Here is a 21,261-nt window from a genome sequence, read left to right on the forward strand (position 1 = left end):
CTTGACTATAACCAAAAGGCACGGTATGTTTTGTAAACAGGCAGTAGTTCAGACCTCATTTCATTCAATAATTGAATGTTCTAATTTAACTCACAAGAGACACTTCATTATTCAAAGATTTGGCTTTTTTCTCACCCAGATACAGTTTAATAAACACCCTTGAACTGTGATCACTTGTGTCTGTCTTTACTGTTGCCACCATGAGTTCCTTACAGAAGCCTGAGCGGCCTATTGTGAAACTGTTGTGAACTTATTCCAGAGTTGGGTGAGGGAAACCTGAGGGGCCTATGGTGAAAGATTGGCATGAGAAGCCTATTGTGGAAACTGTGTTTGTCTAACGTAAAGGTCTAGACTTGGGTGAGGGAAGCCTGAGGAGCCTATGGTGAAAGATTCACCCTGAAAACCCTTTGTGCCAGAACTGTTATATTATGTTGAAACTTAAGCAGGAAAGGGAAGCCTGAGGAAACCGATGTTGAACTGATGGTAAATCAGGCGAGGGAAGCCTGAAAGAACTGTGATCTGTTGAATTGAGCTGAATCAAACAAGGAAAGTCTGAAAGTCTTGTGTGAACTCTTTGAACTGTGCAAACTGGTCATCCAAAAGAAACGTTAGAAAGCCCCAGTGATTCGACTTGGGGAAGGGAGTTGTAGTTCAGCTCCATTGCCATTCTGACTTTCTTTGGATACACTTGTTTTGTGTTGATACATTTCCCTACACTTAGTTATTGTAAAAGCGTGGGGGAAGCATAGGTTTCGGACATAGACTTTTCTTTATTTTGACTAATTGACATCGACTCCCTTAGTTTACTTTGATGGTCGAGACTACTCCCATTATAGCGATAGAGCTACCTAAGAAGTCTCCAACCCCCATTCAGAACTTGAATAAAGGTGTTGAAACTTTAATCCCTGTGTCTGACTTGTGATGCCATGCCTGCCTCACACTCTCAAGATGCCTTGGAATACAACTTCCATCAACCACTCCCAGTATAGACAGTGGTAGGGAATAATGATAGTTGTCCAAAAGAGCTAGGGAGCCATATGTTGCAGACACCATGTGCTATGCATTTCAGCCGGCAATAGCCATGTGCCACTAAAGCAGGCCAGCGTACTGTTTTTATTCCTATTCACCATGTACATAACACAAGATTCTGCTAGTTGGCCATCTGGCTCTGTGGTACACTTTGGGTGTTCCACATCCTTTTCAACTTGTGACTAGTACTGGACATAGTTTGGGATCAGCCAGCTGTGTGGTGGAGTGCAGATGATGGGTGTGCTGTCTTCTGCTAACCACTATGTGGCTGCTGTTGTTGGTTTTGGTTCCCACTAGCCAACTGTGGATGATAGTTTTGGACTACCACTTCTGCCAAATGAGGTTCTTCTACCAATGCCGATCTCGCTCAAGTTGTTTTAGGCTGCTTCTTTACATTCTGTCACTTGCAGTTTTGCATTTCCTAATACTCCTAAAATGCATGGAGGGGGACAACATCTTTATGAGCTACTCAAATCTGTCCTGTGACAGCTATAGAGCCTCTTTTGTGTGTAGCTCTGTTAGTCACGCTCAAGCCTAAATCAAGTCCAAAGCAGGTTGGTCCTAAAAACGGACAATATAGCAAACCCCATAATGTTAGGTAAGATGTCCATTTTGATGCTTTTAATCTTATACTTTGAGACCCCCAGCATATTTGCTCGTTCTTTAGGTGTTTCTTGACTCAGTGACTGCTCGCATCTTGGGACAAGTACTGGTCAGTTCGTAAGGCTGACGTTACAAGAGGATCCTGTCCCCCATTTCTAGCTTTTTGTTTAGAACTACTACCCCCCATATGGATAATAGTGCAGGTGGACCCTACCCCTATTTCTTTTTCTCTAACATGTTTCTCACTCAATTTACAGTGTTCCTGTGGTAGTGTCCTTTGTTTTGATATGTTACTGGTGCACTTACTGTGCTCCATCACTTTTACTGCAAAGTCACCACGCCTACTGCACGTCTACCCGTTTAGGGCCCTGTCCACTGCTTTTGTTTGGATGCTCTCTTCAAGTTCAGTGGTAGAAGGGACCAGACAATTTCATACTTCTTTGTGAGCCTGTGAAGGGCAGTTGTGTGCATGACTGGTGAGGACCGGTATAAGATCTCAGACACCCTAATCCACATCCTCACCTTGAGTGATACGAGTGTCTGTGAGCTGGTTATTCAGGATTAAATAACCTGTCTGAGTTCGCATCACCGCCAGCCCATAATATTGTATATCTGAGGAAATGTTTTGAGACATTGTTCTGTCGACCAGTGGAACATTGCGGTCCTCTGTGTTTCGGATTAAAGGCTGCCACGACTGCTGTTGCAACAGTCATTGTCCAAGCCAACACTCGTAAAGCAAAGAACTGCCTTTCTCGACCATGGAATCCACACATGGGTGTCTCCCCTGTAGCCAGTGGGAACAATATGTTTTTCCTGCTCTTCATTTGGTACACTACCGTCTCATTTAAGATCCAGAGATCTGCTGTAGTCCAGGTGGTCTGCACATCCTGAGATGGGAACCCCCCTCCCTTGAATCTAGACACTTAACTGCTCCCACCATTTAGAGGCTTAATCTTCGTGACTGCTGCTGCGCGTGGCCCCAGACTGAGAGATCCCATCAGAGATTAAATCCTCTGCCTCCTTGTTGCCAGCCGGGCCACCTGAAGACTGCTCATGGCTATTTAAATGGTATGCCCTGCGCCACATCATGGGACTCCAAGATGAGGCCTTTGTTTGTCAGGATCCTGAAGTCCATTTACTGGCATATTACATGACTAAGTCCTAAAACAGACATCTGAAACACCAGCAGCCTAGATCCACCCCAATCCCCAAAACTCAGCACTGCACCCTGTCCTCTGGACCTTATTCCCTGACACCATCGGCATGAGCAGTCAAAGCCAGTATTATGAATTACCTGGAGTCACTAGTTTTTCTAGTGGGTGTCTCCTTAGCATGCTTTCATACTATTTCTGGGCCATCCTGGACAGTGTAAATCTCCATTGGGTGCACAGTCCTTGCCTGCAGTCATCCCGGGGCTCCTATTTGGTGGTGGAACATGGATGTCAGAATCTGGGTTGAGGTCCGTCTGGTTGCCCAGAATTGGTGACTACTCTCCTTTTCCCCTGGAAACCTGTAAGTACCTACTTACCACTTCATATCACATTACGTACATTAACCCTCTGGTAGCACTTTTTGTATTGACAAAACACACTCTTAAATAAGTGGAAGTGCTTACTGTGGTGAGTTTGTCAGAAAGCATTCTTCTCATCCTTGGCCCCAACTCTGTGAAACTCGTTTCCCCACATATTCTATACACCCAAGACTATATGACGTTCCGCAAAGCTCTAAAAACGTGGCTCTTTCTCTAATACCAACCACGACCATCTGAAGCAATTGAACCCTAGCAACTGACGACTAATTGCTCAATGAGATCCCGAGAAATGTCGCCACTGAATACGCTTATTGATTCGCTACAAGCGACCCACGCCTGAATCCGGACTATCGATCTCCTTAGAACATAACTCCACCCAAACACTCCCCTCTGCATATCACTATGCTTACTCTCTGCTCTACACCATCACACAATTAGAGTGCAGCTACACCCCTCGATCAATTCGGCCTAGCTGTTCACATACGAACACTACCCCATGAACACCTCAACATTATAATAAAACGCATCTATATCCCATAGCAAACTGGTCTAGCTGCACACATAAGCGTCCTTCGGGCCCAACGCAGCCAGAACTATATCTGGATGTCCACCCGCTAGACTGCACACATTCAACTGATAACAATATAAGCACACCTAATGCTAGGATGCAGCTACCATCATACAATTACATCAGCTGCACACATAACTGGTGCACCCATGCACCCTACGACACCTTATTCTCTCAACTGGCCTGGACTGCGGTCCCAGAGGGCGTTCAACCTACCAGTGCTTTGAGGACATACCAATGATATATAGAGCGCTATATAAATGCCAAACATAACACTCATGAGGTGCTGTTTGTTCTGAAGTGCTATGGACCAAAATTATTGCAATGAGTGAGTTGAGCTTGTTTCTTGCTTAGGTAGATGGATGTGGTTTTAAGGCATAGTGCATAGGAAAGGTGAACTTGGGGTCTGGGCCAGGCCTTGCAGTCAGGGTACCATGTGGTTGATAAAAGGGCATTGTAATTAATGATACAGTGTATCTATTTATAAAGGTTTGCAAAAGTGTTATTATTTTTTATAATCCAATTGTGTTTGAGTGTTTGTTTTGTATTTGGTGTTTATAAAAAAAGTTAACATATTTTAACCATAAATACAATAGAAAAAATATTTGTAGAAGTTCTCAGCATGGTGGAGACATGAATATATATATATTGTATGACAACAAGGAGACCGCATCAGAACATTGCTAATATGGTGCAGCTGCTTATCCCATATTTAAATTTGGTCTAATGACTTGTCGATCAAGTTTGCTTTTTTGCTACATTATACAATGTAATCTCTACAATACATAAAAGGCCAGGTGTATGTTTGTCTGATGCAGTCATGCGCATAGCTTTGTCTGTTATCGCTAGTGGGAGTGGCCTTACTTGTTAATGCCAATTCGCATAGCTTTGCCTGTTGTCACTGCTAGATGGAGCTGTTGCCTCAGGATATATAGTGGTCCTACTGTGTTCATTAAAACATGCAGTTTGATGTGCTATTGAGATTATAAGCAAAGCTGTATGAAGCAGTTTCCATTCAAATGAATGGGTAGCATAGCTGTCTGGGAAACAGTGTTCCTAGTCTTTGACCACATGACCTGAAACGTTACATTCTGGTGATCAAGCAGATTTATGCTAACTCCATAACGCAGCCTTGTTAGGTAGCACACTGGCAAGGCTGAATGCAGTATCAGTTTTCTTAACATTTATAAAAACAAAAAAAAACTTTATGTAAGATGCTACATTTCTGCATGTGTTCCTTGCTTTTTTGAGTAGATGGTAGAGGTGAAGAGACGCTGGGATGCTTCTCACTGAGAGGCGAGCTGGTAATGCTCACAAGCTGTGAGAGCAGACAAAGGAGCCAACAGAACATTTACTTCCATTGGTGTTTTTAAGTATTGCGTTAGACTAGTAAATGTATATTTTGAACTATAAAATGCCACTTCTTTTCAATAAAATTGCAGCAATTTCCAAATATTCTTAGGTTGCAAATATGAGTTTGCAGTTTATAGGTATTTGCATTCAGCTGGAGCATCATAGATTCGCCTGCTTTCTCTGTTGCTTTGTACTGTAGATTTTCAGAATTAGATGCAATATCTCAAGTTGCTGAAGGGCAGGTATGAGTTCTTTAGCGTGAACTGTTTTAACCTGTTATTTGTAGATTTACTTTCCAATTATCAATGAAGGACTTCTAGTTCTAGAATACAATGTACTTACATGTTTTCCCTGTTTGCCCAATTATACAACTGGAAGGGTCTAGTGCCCTTGCATTACTGAATGTAATTGTAAAAATTAACCATTGGTTTTTACTCCCCAAGAATAGGCTTTGTGTGCCTCTGGAGCTCCTGCTGCCGCGACCTAACATCCTGTTTTAAACGACTACTTAAGACCATCTGGTGGCCCCCAAAATACGCTCTCCGGTGCATGATAGCCCAGGGCACATCTGGGGCGAATTCCAGCCTGAAACTCGCCGGGGTTGCAGAGGTGGGAGCACGGGAAGGAGACGCCGGTGAGGCCCGACGACGAACCAAGATGGCCGCCGGATCGCTGGGCGCGCTTTGAGCGGGGGACGGACCATCCACACACCCTGTGGTGGTTGCCAGCCTGAGTCGGGGACGGAGCCCCGGAGGACTGGCGGGGGCCAGGAGTGAAGGCGAGGCCCCGTGAAACCCCGACTGGAGGAATTGGTTTGCCGGACTTTGAGCCGCTCCGCCCGGACGAGGAGAGACAGACACGGCCAGTTGGTCGCCGCGACGAAGACCCGTACACAGCGGTGAGTGCCCGGCAACGGACCTGGGGAAAGACAAAGCTAGACGGCCCACCATGCAAAACAGAATTGAACAGTACACAATCCCTCCATCGCAACCCCCCGACTCCCAACCGTTGCTGTCGGTGGAGGAGGACTCAGCACCCAGACTCTCCTTGAGGGATGCTATGGCGGCTATAGCAGACTTCCGCTCATCGATGGAGCAGAAGATGGACAGAATCAGCCTGGATGTGTCCCTCCTCCGACATGACTTGCAGAAATTGTCGGCACGGACGGGTGAGGCGGAACAGCGTATTTCCAACACAGAGGACGGGTTGCATGAGGTGCAACAACAGCTTCAAGGGGTCACCGCCAAACTCAAAACTCTGGAAGCCAGAGTCGAAGAAGGAGAGGGCAGGTCCAGGCGCAATAACATTCGGATTCTAGGTATTCCCGAGAAGGCTGAAGGCCCCTCTATGGAGCTCTTCTTGGAGCAGTGGCTGATGGACCTGTTCGACCAGCAATCCTTTTCCAAATTCTTTTCCATAGAGAGGGCACACCGAATGCCCATCGGTAGACCAGTGCCTGGTGCTCCCCCGCGAACGGTGATAGCAAGATTATTGAATTATCGGGACCGAAACACTTTGTTGCACCTTGCACGAACCAAAGGCACGATCACCTTTAACGGCTCCAAGGTAGCCTTTTTCCCGGATTACACGCGGGAGGTCCAGAAAGCACAGCAATCCTTTGAAAAACTTAAAAGACAGTTGCAAGTGATGGGAGTCTAATACGGCCTGCTCTTCCCGGCTCAGCTGAAAATCTATCACAAGGGCACAACGGTCCACTTCAACGACCCACGGGAGGCCTGGCGCTGGGTAGAGCAGCATATCGAGGGAGACTGGTCGGCACCTCGAACCAACAGGGACAGAAATCCCAAGCCACCGGTGCGCCACCCTCCGGAGCTGGACCAGCCACCCTCACCGAACCAACCGGTGGCGGACGGGGACTGCCTCTGGCTGGCCCCCCGCGGGGGGTCTAACCCCACAAGCGAGTGTAAGACCGAATTGATACTACTGACTATGCTGGGTGGTGCCACGAAACTATTGTAAGTCATTTACGTCATTAATACTGTGGCTAGTGGTGGCGTACCTCCATCGCACCTGGGAGAAGGCCACGGGGCCCCCCTAACTTCTCTAGTTTTAACTTAAACGAGGGTTCGCTAGGTTGACGCCCTACCTTTTTTGAGTGTCAGCTATGTTGGATGTTGGGGCTACAGGTACTTCGTGTTGGGGTGGAGTATGGGGTGGGGGAGGGAAGGGAAAGTTATATGGAGTTTTTTGTTACCCTGGGAGCAACGCGTCACTGCAAACTCCAAGGTTTGTTGAGGTTCATGGTAAGACAAGGCCACAGATGGTCTAGACAGTACAATACTATTTGCTCCGGGCAAGCACCGAAATACATCAGCATTGACGGGGACACACTCTTCGTGAATCACACGCCCAATCCTTTATCTAGATTCTTGGATGGCATCCATACAACCCCAGTCGATCCCGACTGAACGCCCCAAGCCTTTTAAGGTGCTCACCTGGAATGTAAATGGGATGGGCTCTGTGATCAAAAGGCGCTTGATTAAGCAAATACTCAGTAGACACTCCCCCGACGTGGCCCTGCTATCCGAAACGCACCTAGCGGGATCGAACTGTGCTCATTTCTAACGCACAGACTACAGGGCTGCTTTCCATGCGGGTTACACAATGGGATCCATGGGTACTCTCATTCTTGTATACAAGCGCATTCCTTTTGACATCCAAACCCTGGAACAAGACCCTAGGGGCCGCTATGTGCTGATCCTGGGAATGCTTTGGGAGGAAAGGGTCGCTTTTGCCTCTGTGTACTCCCCACCCAGACTGGGGCAGGAACTGCTGGAGGATTTGACTGCCCTCATAGGTAAACACCAACCTGTTTCTGGGGTGAGATTTTAATGATGTCATGTGCAATACCACTGACCGTAGACATCTCAAACACCGCAACCCGGACACCCCTTCGAAACTGTTTAACTTTGCATCTGCTTTGGATTTGGTGAGAGTTACACCTGGACACCAAGGGGTACTCCTTCCACTCTGGAGCCCACGGCTCCCTCTCCAGGATTGACTATCTCTTTGTCCCACACACAGATCTCTACAGGGCACGGGCGGCCGACTTCCTTCCCCGGGGCATCTCAGACCACTCACCCCTACTTGTGGAAATTTGCACACAGGGTCCTCCCCACCCCTAGAACTTGGAGATTGAACAACTACTACCTGGGTTTCCCCGAGCTAGTTGACCACCTTACGGAAGTCTCCACCGAGTACTTCGAATTTAATGACAACGGCGAACAGGACCTGGTGGTGGTCTGGGAGGCCTATAATATAGTCTTACGGGGCGCTTTAATCTCCTGGGTGGCGAATAGGAGGCAGGAGAGACTCCAAGACATAGCAACAGCGGAGGGCGAACTGGCCCAACGCGAGAGCGAACACATCCTTGACCCATCCCCACAGACCCAGCTCTCCCTTAAACGAGCCACTGAGCGGCTCTGAAACCTCTTATTGGACAATGCTAAACAAGCCCATTGGGACTCTCGAGCCAGAATCTATGAACATGGGGACAAAGCCGGCAGAATGCTAGCTTGGCTGGAGAAAAGGGATGAGGGACAACACTGCATTCGTGAGATTGTCACCTCACGGGGTGAAAGGTGCACATCGGACGCTGAGATAGCCGAGGCCTTTGCCCAATTCTATGAAACACTCTATCGGGCTCCAACCCCGCAGCTGGACCCAACCCTATTCAATGACATACTATTCCCAACTCTCTCAGTACAGCAAAGGGCGAGTCTCGGAGACCGAGGTAGTCGAAGCACTAGCCCAACTTCAGACTGGGAAAACACCGGGCCCGAATGGGTTCCTAGCCGAAACCTGGCGGAAGCTGGGGGAGGGCAACATTACATCTTCCCTCCATAAAATGTTCTTGACAGCCCGGGAACAGGGCACCCTCCCGCAGGACCTCTGTAAGGCCACCATTGTGGTCATCCCTAAATCTGATAAGCCCCAGGAGCAGTGTGCCTCCGATAGGCCAATCTCGCTAATCCATGGCGATGCTAAGGTCCTCGCCAAACTCCTAGCCAACAGGTTACAACCGGTGGCTGATACCCTAATACACCCGGATCAATGTGGCTTTATGCCACACAAATCGACCCGTATGAATCTGCGTCGACTTCACTTGGCGCTAGAGAGGGCTCCCACCATTAACAACACGCTTGCTCTTCTAGCGATCGACTTTGAGAAGGCCTTCGACTCGGTCCGTTGGGATGGCCTCTGGGAAATCATGGAACGCATGGGCTTCGGGGATGGGTTCCTGGGATGGGTGAAACTGCTGTACACAAATATCCGGGCGGAGGTCAGGGTGAATGGGTGGACCTCTCGCTCTTTCTGACTGGGCAGGAGTACAAGGCAGGGGTGCCCCCTTTGCCCCCTTCTCTTCGCTCTCGCGATAGAGCCGTTGGCCATATGGCTTCGCCAGAGCACATCCTGGATGGGATTCAGATGGCCAGAGGGACACGAAGACCGGATATCCCTATATGCGGACGACCTCCTGATTTACCTGGGAGAACCGGTCCGAACCTGCCCCGTGGTGACCCGGATGCTTGTCCAATACAGGGAATTTAGCAGTCTAAAGATCAATTGGAAGAAATCAGTTTTCTTCCCGATGAAGGGAGGGGGTCAGCCCGATCCATCTGACTGTCCATACCACATAGAACAGTTTGGTTTCTGATACCTTGGGATCTGGATAACAGATCTTACCAGTTATACCATGCACAATCTTAAACCGATCATGGAGCGGTTCTCCAATGATGTACAACATTGGAAGCTTCTCCCACTGACCCTCATGGGTAGAGCCGCCCTTTTTAAAATGTTAGCTCTCCTGCGATTCCTTTATTTCCTTCAAAACGCCCCGTTGCAGATCCTGGGGGCTGAATTTGGCCGTGTGGAAACCGATCCTTAGGGAGCTCCTATGGGGCGGAGGACAAGCACGTATAGCTCTGGCCACACTTCAGAGGTCGATCTGGGAGGGTGGGATCGGATTGCCCCACCTTCAGAACTACTATTCGGCCTCCCAATTGGTGGTGGTCAACGACCTACTGCACGGAGACCGGGAATTACCCCATATCGAAGCCGAGGTGGGAACTATGCAGGACACCGATCCATTGCAGCTATTGTACCAAACCCCCCCGCCGTAGACCTTCCCCACTAACAATGAAGGCACAGATTATTACCACCTGGAGGAACGTACACAAGTTTGTGGGGTGGGGGAACAGACTATCTGCGGCGCAACCCTTATGGCGAAATGCCAATCTGAAGGAAATTGCGAAACTCAAACCTTGGCCGTGCTGGGTGAGGGCTGGGATCCAGAGGGTGGGGGATGTCTTGAAAGATGGGAATCTTGCCCCGTTTGCGGACCTACAATGCAGGTTCCAGCTCCCAGACACTGAGAGATACCATCACATGCAAATGTCCCATGCCCTGAGAGTCCATATATCGACAAAGGACAATGTCCCGGAATGCTCACCTATAGAACGCAACATTTTGCCCGAACATATCCCCTCCAAATGCATATCCATTCTCTATAATGCCATCACTTCCTTCGCGACTCCTGAGTTGACCAGCCTAAAGGCCAAGTGGGAAATAGATGTAGGGGAGATCGGCCCTGAGGAATGGATCCGGGTACTAATGCACCCACGGGAAACCGCCATTTCCTCGAGACTCAGACTGGTGCAACTTAAAATACTGCAAACAGTGTATTATCCTAGAATTGCCTGTTTGGGTGGGAGAAAGCAACAAACCCGAACTGTCTCAGATGTGGGGATGAGGAGGGGACCTTCTTTCACATTCTGTGGTCCTGTCCCCGGATCCCAACTTTCTGGGAGGCCTGCTGTCGGGAACTGACCCGTATACTCTCCAAAACTATAGATATGGACCAGAAGGTCCTAATACTGGGAGAACCGGGGGAGCACGAATGGAATAAATGAGAAGAACTGCTATTGCATACGGCGGCCGCCCTAATCAAGCGCAATATTGCACAAAAGTGGGGAGCCCCGGACTCTCCGACACTGGAGCAATGGGCATTGGACATGGACACATATGCTATGATTGAAAGAAGTATCTATAACGCAAGAGGTTGTCCCAACAAAGCCTCCAAAATATGGGCGGCATGGGAGGAGGGAGGGCCCTGAAGTATATGGACTCGGGGGATATTACCCTGAACACTTATAAGGTGAACTGTGATCGTACTCCACGGAAATGGTGATGCAAGACAAATTACTACTGTAAAACGGGCCGGGTCGGCCCCATTGGGTGTAACTTCCTCGTCTCTTTCTTGTTCCTCCCTTTTTGGTTTTGGTTGTGTTGTTTATGTTGTAATCAAATGATAATAAAAAATGTTTTATAAAAAAAAAAAAGAATAGGCTTCACCTATACTGAATGTGTATGAAAAGGTTTTGACTTCCATAAAACTACTGTTGGGTACTTTAAATAAGGTCTATACTTAGTCTGTGTACTTTCAAGTATAGTGTTGTGTTTTTATACTGTGATGTCATATAATGTTAGTGTTTACTTACCCCTAGATTTATCTGGGCCTACCTGTATTTAAATGAATCCTTTATTTTTACAATGCAAAGCATTTCAGTGTTTCTTTGGATCATTTGTATGACAATTTCACTTGTACTGATTCTACAGCCCTCTCTCCCTCCTAGGATAAGCCTGGCTGTTCTATCTATGCTACCATATACACAAGTGGTACAGCCTTATACTAAGAGTGGAGTCTTATACTGCCTCAGATGAATGGTTTTACTAAGCCCTTAGTTGTACTTCAGAAAAACTGTCCTAACCGTTATAAATAGATCATTTGGTTTCTTAATGAACAGCTATTTCTACCGACATTTATTAAGAACCAAAATGATTTATTCATACCGAATCAAGGAAGAAAGAAAAAAATATATTTTTGCAAAATATTTGAAAGTTTGAAGAGACCGAGTTGTGTTATATATGAATGTTTATGAATTCTATATTGATGAATTTTGCACAAATGAGTCCTTATCTTTCTTCCTTAATGTTGTTGTTCTCAGTCAGAAAGATAAAGATGTTAGTAGCCGTACCCTTAAACCTTCCTTTTGTTAACAATTCAATGTTTGTATTATCAGGCAAAGAATACCAATTCTGACCGTTTTCAAGAGCAGAATGAATCTGGTTATTATTACGAACACATAGATGGGCATTCTTACGCTGAGATCTCTATGGGATTCGTTATTAGTAACCAGTGCTTTAAGTGGGGTAAGAAATTGAGGGGGGGGCCCTCGTTTGGGGGCGTGGCATTCGCTGTGGGCGTGGCCTAAAAGTGCACAAATCATATATAAATGTAGTAGAACATTTATATATTTGCATGCGTACTAGTATGGTTTGTGTATTTTTCAAGCCTTCTTTTATAAACATAGCAATGTTACATATTTCTATGTTTATAAAAGGTGGCTTGAAAGTGTACAAACCATAGTAAGTTACGCACACTTGTGTGCTTACCTTACTATGGTTTGTGTACTTTTCAAGCCACCTTTTATAAACATAGACATTTGTAACATATTTCTATGTTCATAAAAGATGGCTTGAAACGTGCAAGCCATCTTTTATAAAGCGTTGAGGACGGACAAAACCCAAGGTGGTTTTGTCCGTCGACAAAGCTTTATAAAAGATGCCTTGAACTGTGTACGTTTCAAGCCGTCTGTTATAAACGTAGAAATATTTCTACGTTTATAAAAGATGGCTTGAAACGTACACATTTGAAGGCATCTTTTATAAAGATTTGCCAAATGAGACCGGCACCTCGGGCTCAGTGATCGCTGCTCTGAGCAGAGATCACAGAGCCCAAGGCGTCTTTCACCCTCTGCGAACCCGCGGGCTCCGTGATATAATCTACATATTAGATCATGGAGCCCGCAGGTTCACAGAGGGTCAGTGACCTGGCGAGGGCAAACAAAGGAACTGTAACTTCCCTGATGACCCCTCAGATGGGGGGTCATCAGGGAAGTTACAGTGACTGACAGACGTGCCAGCCAGCCTCAGCGACTCTGTGGCTGGCTGGCACTTCTGTCCACCTGCCTAACGTTACATTGGTGGGCGCATCTCCCGTCGCGGCTGCGGCTGTGGCGGGATAATGCGTCCTGCCATGCCGTGGTGGGACCGGGGGGCCCCGGCAGGGCCCCGACTCAGCCCCACTTTTTGGAGACTGGTGGGGCCCAGCCCCGGCAGGCCCCGGCCCACTTAAAGCACTGGTAGTAACAGATGGTAACAGTGAGGAAACATTCGCTCGTATTGTGCCTCTGCACTAACAGCAGCAGAATCTATGCTTACAGATGCCCTGCTTAAGAGTGCTGTGTTTACGCAAAAGCGTAAACCTAGCAGGTCCCTTCCACGCAGTTTACGGAGAACTCCAAAATGAGCCCAATGGTCTCTTCATCAAGCCAGGCAGATGGGCAGCTTTGGTACAATGCAAAGGATGTGTATTTGGCAGAGGCGTTGCTGGGGGGGGGGTATGAGGTGGCTATAACTCCTGGTCTTTTGATTGTAGCTCCAGATAGAATCTCAGGGGCAACAACCAAAAGGCTAGCTAGATCACTGAAATGTAAATTTGGTAGATAATTGTGAAAAATGCATTGTTTGCATGTGTGTTCGCCAAGCGCTGCACTGCCCTCCTATGTTATGCTTATTTCTAGAGCGCAATTTACACCTATAACGTATCTTGGCGCTAAATAAACTCAAGCAGGATAGCCGTCACAAAGAGCACAACTCAGTTAAAAGGTGCATTTTTCAAAGAACGTCTATAAAGGGATGATTTTCCCTTCAGATTTGCTAAACTGCTAATATAAGAAGCTATTGGAAATTACACGTATATGCAAAAACGTACACCTGTTTTTAGGGTTCATGTGTAGCATATGCATATATAATTTAGAACTTTTCCCAGACGTTCGTCAAAATTACATCTGGAAAAAAACATTTATTTTTATTTTGAAGAAGTATCTTCTTGCCTGGGCTTATTCCTTAAAACACACTTTGATTCCATCTATGAAACACATATGTCCCCCTTCATGGTCACAGTCCATTATAGTTCCAATCTATAAAAAGAAAAACTCAACTGATCCGGGCAATTACAGGGCAATCGCCGTGATCGATGCGGTAAGAAAAGCTTTTGCCCTCTTACTATCTACATGGCCTCGCTGGACATGTCTTGGGCGTTTCACTGCGTTGTACGTGAGCGACTATGGGACAAATTGCTCGGGTACAACAGTTCACTGAAGCTTGTCTAGCTGATTGCCCTTCTGCATCGAGAATCTACACTGACAATTCGTTTAAACAAGGAAGGTGCGGTTTCTGGGCTTGTCTCGGTCAACTTGGGTCTCAGAGAGGGCTGTATCTTGGCACCCACCCTTTTTAATATGTATCTAAGCGACATGGACAATCTCTGGCGTGCCCTTGATCGGATACCTGTAAGGTTGGGCCACTTTAAAGATTCATTGGGTGGCCTATGCAGATGATATTATACTATTTGCTAGGATCCCGTGTGGCCTTCAACATAAACAAACATATTTTATTCATATGCTGCAAGAAATACTTTGGTGGCCAATGGCGCCAAATCAAAGGTGGTTGGTTATCTTTTCCAATTTAAAGAAACGAAAACCATGCGGTGGTCTCTGGGGACTGAAAGGGTTGAACTGACTGGTGGCATCTCTCTGCTACCTAGGGTACAATTTAACACACTCTTCTGTAAACTTGTGGAAGGCAGTCTTGAAAGATATGCTTTCACCTTTGTTAGCAGATATGAAGGGGGTTTTTGGGCAATTTTGCAGATTTTCTATACTTTCTGCTCTGAAATATTACTTTGGAAAGAACAAGACAGTTTTACTGTATGGACTGGACATGTCGTCTGTAGATTTTGGCCCTTACATCGACTCTCTGCAGGGCCTCATTTGGAAGAATGTTTTGCGGCTTTCTATTTCTATTCCAAATGCTATCATGTGCCATGATCTGAATTTAACATCTCCACAGACACGGTACCACTGGAGGCAGCTATCAATCTATTCCAGGATTTTGTCTCCTGCTTCCGATTCCCTGTTTACAGATCTGCATCAGAACCTGGAAGACCGCTTTGTAACATCAATCAGCAAGTACAGGGATCATATGCACAATCTGTTGGAGCAAATTGATTCTTCAGAGTCCGAGCTAATGTTCAATCCCGTTGTGACCACTCCAAACTTTTCATGGATGATTGGAGGTTGACTCTTGAAGCCTTGTCTACATACTCTTCGTATCTTGAGTACACTAGGTTTCCCGATGGAGGAGTGGTCACCTACCAGTCTATTTGAGATGCTTTCCATGCCACAAGAATCGGAATACGTATTTGCGATTCAAACTGAATCAGTTTCATATTAAAGAGAGGACTCATCATTGGTCAAGGTGCGCACCTGATGATTTATCTATCGATTCATCGTTGGTTTGCCAATTCCGCAATTCCAAGACAGCCACTAAGACATTGGATTTTGGACTGCTGCACCCTGACTTCAATTTGAACTATTTCCTTTTCTAAGGAATCAGATGATTTCACAAGTGACTATTCAAAGGAACTGTTGTGGTTGAGATTTATGTGGGTGACAACATATCCTAAATCACTGTACTTGTTTGTTTTTTGCATGAAATTGATTCTATGCTGTCAGTTGTATGACATTTTTTTTATTGATGATACTTTTAAGTTTTGTGTATTGATGTTTTTTTTCTAATTTGTGGAATGTTTCATGTAAACCAATTCACAATACAAAATACATTTCGCATTGGTCCCACTTTGTTTTGATCCCTGGAATCTTGTATCTTTAAGCATACCTTTTCAGATGTGACATGTAAGGAGGGATTGCTCTGGCTTTGTTTTAATGATCCTCATCCCAGTATCCGTGTTGAAATAGATTTTCTGGACCTGCTAAGGTCAGATTTTCTTTTGGTCAAAGAGTCAGGAATCATCCATGTATTTTGTAGCTTGTTTTTCTTCATGTCTCCCACACATTGCGTTATTAGGCTGTGAATGGATTCTCGTTGCATTTAGGCACGGGGACAAAAAATATGCTTACGGTCCATTAAGAACAGGTCTAAAACATTCCCACCTTGTGGGTCTGGTGGCACCATACATTTGGATAATGATGTCAGTGGTAAGGATAGGAAGGCAGCCGCTACGTTGCAAAAGAGTCTGGCTATCCTTCAGCAAATAAAATCAAATTCCTTTTTAACAAAGATATCTGGATCCAATGTTCAGAAATAAATTGACTTTTCTACGTGCTCATTCCAGAATGTGTTTTGCAACGATACTCCTACTGAGAGACTGTAAAACAGTTTCTGGTTTCTCTACATGTACATTTTTGTTCATTTCTGTTCATTAAAGTAAAATCTTTGGTCAACCAAGAGCACGGGCCTCGCGCTGGGGGAATGATAACGAGCATCACGCAGCACTGCTGGCAGCTGTGGAATATATAGTTTGAGCCAGAACCTGGCTTTTGATTACTATCTTAATGGGGTTGGAAAAGTCTTTTCTGATGGGATGATGGGATGGTGGGTGGCAGGGAGAGGGAGAGGAAAGTAAAACAGTTCAGAGAATTGCTACGTGCCGAAAGAGCTTGTTTTAGCCCTTGAAGATTGTGTAATAGATCAGAGGCAAAGGGGCCGTGTAGCTGGACCAGACAATTCCGAGGTACAAAAAAAGATGCTTTTAGAGAACATGGCTACCAAACAAGCAAGACAAGCTTGGGTCAGGGATCAAAGACATTATAAAGGACAATTGGAATAAAATGTGAACGCCACACCAGTCTCAGAATAGCCATTCTCGAACATACGTTGTACTGTAGGTGAAAAATTGCAGTGCCAGAATGTGTGAGCGCAATGGTGGACAGGTAAGATAAAAACACATTAAACAATCACGAACTTAACACAACTCTATGTGCTCATCAAACACTTATCTGTGGCCTCAAAACCCGGAAGGCAGAGGCAGATGTCAGCAAGCATTCCACGCCCCAGCCTGGGGGCTCCTGCAACACAGTTCACTGCCGACGTGATCGCTCAACTCCCTGCACCTTTATTGGGCAACTGTTAACAAATACGAAAGGAAGGCATGCCGCTTCAGCGTGCTCCGTTGCCTTCTCCTAGGCGCGCGTGCCTTCTGGTGCGATCACAAGCACCTGGGAAGGCACGCCACCTAGATGTATTTCCTGGAATGAACGCCATGCCTGCCCCACAGCCTTGCCTTCTGGGAATTGTGGTCCCATGCCGGGCTCTTCTGCTCCCTCTTCCCCCTATCCTCACAATATGTTTGGAGTTATTATATAACCTACAGTTACAACCATCACATTATCTAAATAGCATAATTCAATTATACCTACAATACTTTGTGACTTATATAATCCAACGTTGCTTCTAGTGTCAGGCCTACTCGTGCTTTACACAGAAGCAGATAATGTTAGTCTTCTTCAGGGCCTGTGATGCATAATGTATGAATGAAAAATCAAAATTACAAATATGTTTACAATTTGTATATATTTGAAGTTGATATTGAAATGTGCAGTCGTAAAGATTGTAGAACCTTTTTGAATAGTCTAAAGATTATTAATAGTATTAGTACATTTATTTAATGGGTTAATTGATGAAGTCTTCTTTGGCTGAACTAATTGAAATTGTTACAGCTTATACGTTATCTGGAAACAAACAATGGGCCTCATTATGACCCGGGCGGTAAGTGAACAACGATGTCGGTAAAGGATTAACGGCATCGCTTACCGCTCCGGCCGATTAGGACACGATTATCTGCTATTAGCAGCACCGTGACCATCCATGCCGCAAATACTGGGATGGCGCAAACAGGGGAACATCACAAGTCAGGCGGAGATGCAAACAACGCCCTACTGAAGCCTGAAAAGTACCTTACTGCCATGGAGATAATTCCGGCATTGCGGACCACCCATGAATGGCCATGTGCAGAGTTCCTAACTGAGACAGGTGCACACAATCACCACAGGTGGAGGCAATACAGACTAGGCCAGCACAAAAGGAGCACACCCCACCCCTTCCCACACCCAGCCACACTCCACAATGATTTCAATACTACTAGCAATGCTGGGGCTGGAGGATATGATTGCTGTGGAACTGCTGCAACAACAACAACAACTGGCAGCACAGAGGAGCATGCCCAGCCAGTGCCACCACGCAGGCAGCCCCCAATCCCTCGCATCCGAGCCAGTCCATTCAACCTAACCCCTGAGCAGATCCACACCCTGTACCGTCTGGACCGGGACACCATCATCACCATTGTGGATATGATACATGACGACATTGTCAGCCTGATTGAATCACGCACCGCCATCCCACCCCTACTGAAGGTAGTGTCTGTGCTCCACTTCCTGGCCACAGGCACCTACCAGCACACAGTGGGACACATGCATGGCATATCACAACCATTATTCTCACATATGCTGAACCAAGTGCTTGATGCCCTCCTGCGCACACAGGCGACCACATTTACTTACCACGGTCTGCCCGGGAGATCTCAAACACCAAAGTTGGTTTCCATTCACTGGCCGGCATCCCTGGTTGCATTGGCGCCATTGACTGCACCCATGTGGAATTGGTGGTCCCACATGCCATGGAGGTAGCGTACCACAACCGTAAGCTATACCACTCAATCAACGTGCAAATGGTATGTGACTCAAACAAGATCATCACACATTGCTGTGCCCGAGACCCCGGATCAACCCATGATTCAATGGTCCTGCGTAACTCCACGATACCACGCTACATGGAGCGACATGCAGGGCAGAGATCCTGGCTTCTCGGTGAGTCGCTTGTTAGGCCCATGGAAATGTGATGTGGGTAGGTGATTGGGGTAGAGATGCATACTTCACCTGGCTGAGAAGGTGGGGGGAGATGCATACTTCACCTCGCTGAGAAGGGGGGGAGAGATGCATACTTCACCTGGCTGAGAAGGTGGGGGGGAGAGATGCATGCTTCACCTGGCTGAGAAGGGGGGGGGATGTATACTTCACCTGGCTGAGAAGGGGGGGGAGATGCATACTCACCTGGCTGAGAAGGGGGGGGAGAGATGCATACTTCACCTGCTGCGAGTGCCTGAGAGAATGAACCATGCTCATACCCCAAAGCAGCCCAGACAGTACCTGACACCTGACCACATAATGAAAGATGAAAGCTGCCCTAACATGTAAATGATGCAGTGTCACAACCATTCCATAGCCATCTTCATGTGCACTGTACCTAATCAGACCATATCCCCCTCAACACAATGCAGCTACAAGCAATTACTATGGCCAATACACAGCACCAAATACCATCAACTGAAAGGACAATTCCCCATTTACTGCGTACATAGGAGTCACATGAGGGCCAAATACATCAATGCACCACTACACTGACACAGCGGTCCAACAAAAGTGCATTTCACCATTTGTTTTGCATAGTGAGATCATCATGAGGCTGACATCAATGGTGCCAGGATGAAAGCATACAAATTACTGGACATCAGCCAGATCATGGAAACAACCGGTGTGGACTAATACAGTGCATGAGCACTCACAAGGAACTGGACCCCCCTGCGCCCACTAGTTGATGGCACGCACACCAGTCCATAAGAGGAATACACACATAGCAGTCACATCGTGTGTCTCCATTCATGCATGGGAATGTGGTTGCAATCAGGAAATCAATGCATGCTATGGTGTCATTGATCAAGGTCTCATATGATGTGATGATTTACACTCATACATTGTTGCCCACATGCAGGTGATGCAGGCTATCCCTTGAAGAAGTGGCTCCTTACCTCAGTCCGGAACCCACAGAACAGCCACCAGGAGGACTACAATTGCATACATACACGTACCCGTGTGGTGATTGAGCAGACATTTGGCCTCTTGAAGGCACGGTTTTGCTGCCTCAGCAGGTCTGGTGGAGCACTCCTGTACCGCCATGAGAAGGTGGCCAAGATCGTCATGGCATGTGTCATGCTACACAGTATGTGCATCAGACGGAATGTGTCCCTGCCCCCTGATGCAGAACTGCAACCACCTGACGATGAGGATGAGGAGGGTGGGGATGGGGCAGCACCTCAGGGAGGCAGCGATGCACAGGAGGGACGTGCCATGCGTCAGACTCTGATCAACCAATGTTTCCAGTACACATGGACGTGGAGTGTGACATGGATGTGGCACTCGGGGCACTGGGTGTGTCAGGGACATGGACACTGTAGACTGTTTACCAATAAAGCACACTCGCAATAAGCAATGTCCACACATGTGAATCATGAGTCACCAAAATGTGTATTAAAGAACCATAACAAAGTGAACAAGCCCTCCACCCCACACACTCTCTCCCCCCTCAACTCCCCCACACACCCTCTCCCCCCTCAGCTCCCCCACACACCCTCTCCCCCCTCAACTCCCCCACACACCCTCTCCCCCCTACCTCCTTGACTTCCCAACACATGGTGTGCAGTAGCGCGCACCAGTAGTCCACATGGCACCAGTATGCATGGCTGTGCCTACTGCCCTCCCCTCTTCCAGCACCAGGTGCCCCCCTGTCCGATCTGCGCAGGTTCCTGCCAGACCGACGCACAGGGCTGGTCCTAGTAGAGCTGGCATTTTATGATGGTCCAGATTGTCCTGGCAACTGTGGTGGATGCATGTCCCACATTGCTGCCACCATTTCCGAGAGGACATGGCGCACTGCTGCAAGTTCCGCGCAAATGTCCTTTGAGGTGGACTCAATGGCTGATTTTATGGATGCAGCACAATCCCTGATGTCATCCCTTGCACGGGTACATTCGGTAATATGCTGCATCAACAGCCCTGTGAGTTCCTCCTGGCGCCTCTGCATAGCCATGATCCCCTCTTGGGTGGTTGTCACTGGGGTGGAAGTGTGAGGCATTTCCACCATGATTTGGTCATCAGGCACAGTTGGCGTGGGGCTGAAACTTGCCGGCCATGAATCTCCAGGTGACAGCCCGTGCATGCTGCCCTCCACCACGCTGCATGGGGATAGTTGGGGTGAGTGCAGGGGGCCTGTGGTGGGTGTTGCGCCATGCACCTGTACGTCGCCCTCGTCATCCGATATGGCTGCTGTGGCAGCTGTCTAACCGACTGTGCTGCTGGCAGCCGATGGTGTGCCCTCTGCCAATGCCTCCTGGGTGATG

At 47.1% G+C, this 21,261-nt stretch overlaps 1 long non-coding RNA gene across 1 annotated transcript in view; it reads left to right on the top strand.

Moving 5' to 3' along the window:
• Positions 1–21,261, top strand: part of LOC138453342 (uncharacterized) — a 2,021,223-nt gene that overhangs the window by 168,901 nt on the left and 1,831,061 nt on the right. The gene's annotated exons all lie outside the window — the stretch shown is intronic.

This window comes from Ambystoma mexicanum, chromosome 4p (genome assembly GCF_040938575.1).
Source record: "Ambystoma mexicanum isolate Mex_15411 chromosome 4p, UKY_AmexF1_1, whole genome shotgun sequence".
NCBI lineage: Eukaryota > Metazoa > Chordata > Amphibia > Caudata > Ambystomatidae > Ambystoma > Ambystoma mexicanum.